We start from the raw sequence: 1,562 nt of genomic DNA, 5'->3' as shown, positions 1-1,562 counted from the left end.
AGTGAGTGAGTGTGTGAGTGAGTGTGTGAGTGAGTGAGTGGGTGAGTGAGTGTGTGTGTGTGTCTGTGAGTGAGTGAGTGAGTGAGTGTGTGAGTGAGTGTGTGAGTGAGTGAGTGAGTGAGTGAGTGAGTGTGTGTGTGTGTGTGTGAGTGAGTGAGTGAGTGGGTGAGTGAGTGGGTGAGTGAGTGAGTGTGTTTGTGTGTCTGTGAGTGAGTGAGTGAGTGGGTGAGTGAGTGAGTGAGTGAGTGAGTGGGTGAGTGAGTGAGTGTGTGTGTTTGGGCATTTATAGGTCAACATAACAAACATATTCTAGTCTGACGTTTTGGTCGTAGTAGAAATCTTCCTCCATGTTTGTGTGAATGTTAACGCTGAGACATCGATAAAGTTTTATTGGTTTTATTGACAGTTCACACAGAGACAAACAGCTTTACAACCTTCATGTACACACAACCAGAGAAAACTGGATTCATTTTATTATGAAAGAACTGTGACCTCATTTCCTGTCCACAAACTAAAGACAAACCCTGCGTTCCGAATCTCCTCCTCTTTCTTTTCTCTATTCTACATGCGACGATAAAAATAATCTAGTTAGGATGCAGTAGGCATACTATTGGGACATACTTTACTCTCTTATTTCATCCTAACATGGCTCCTTGATCTTGCCTCTTGCTTTTATATCCGTCTCATCCCCGTTTGTTTTCATATGGAGGCTTCGTCGATGTGACGTCACTTCACGTGCGGGGATGAGACGGATATAAAAGCAAGAGGCAAGATCAAGGCGCAATGTTATGATGAAATAAGAGAGTAAAAGTATGTCCCAATAGTATGCCTACTGCATCCTAACTAGATCATTTTTATCGTCGGATGTAGTATGTAGAATAGAAAAAAGAAAGAGGAGGAGATTCAGAACGCAGCCAAACTTTCCCTTCACATTAAAACGCTTTAGTTTGAAAGGATATGTAACATTTTCTCAGTAAAAACCTTTTCATATTAAAACAGTTTAATCATAAAAACTTTGCATCATGTGACAGAGTGATAGTCAGTTCTACGTCTCAAAAAGGGATTTATTTTTTAAAAGCTGCTCCGAGGAACTTCCAGTGTGTGTTAATTCTAGCGCCCCCCTTTGGACAAAAGCAGTAGTGTTTTTACCACGCCAGCTGTTGTTCCTGGGTGAGCGTATACCCATGACAAAGGCATTAAGAAAAACTATATAAAAATAGCATTCTTTGCACTGATGGTCTCGTTTGCTGTTACGGGTCATTTACGATCATCAGAGGAAAAATGAGACTGTTTCAGAAATATTTAAACGTTCCTCGTAGAGACTTTAAATGAAAGATTGTTTATTTGTTTATGATTTTCCCTGTGACTGAGTTCCAGCTGTAAAACGTATGAAAACAAAAAAGAAATAAAAGCAAATGGCCGACACCGTCACACAGTGGAGTGAGAGAGAGAGAGAAACATATTCACTCCAATGAAACAATAATCAGAATCTCGTTTAGAGTCGTTACATTCATTAACTGACCGATTAAACCCTGTTGCTAAACCCCCACTGCCTGTCTGCC

General features: G+C 40.5%; 1 protein-coding gene across 1 annotated transcript in view; it reads right to left on the bottom strand.

Moving 5' to 3' along the window:
• Positions 1-380: 380 nt before the first annotated feature.
• spint2 (serine peptidase inhibitor, Kunitz type, 2) overlaps positions 381-1,562 on the bottom strand; it is a 24,966-nt gene continuing 23,784 nt past the window's right edge. The window contains exon 11 of the mRNA XM_080025242.1: positions 381-1,562. This exon is cut by the window's right edge and continues 775 nt beyond it. The gene's annotated coding sequence lies outside the window, so the exon portion shown is untranslated.

The sequence above is a fragment of the Ammodytes marinus genome, assembly GCF_949987685.1.
Source record: "Ammodytes marinus genome assembly, chromosome: 3".
Classification (NCBI taxonomy): domain Eukaryota; kingdom Metazoa; phylum Chordata; class Actinopteri; order Uranoscopiformes; family Ammodytidae; genus Ammodytes; species Ammodytes marinus.
Note: the sequence above shows the minus strand (reverse complement) of the source record. Positions and strands in the feature narration are given on the sequence as shown.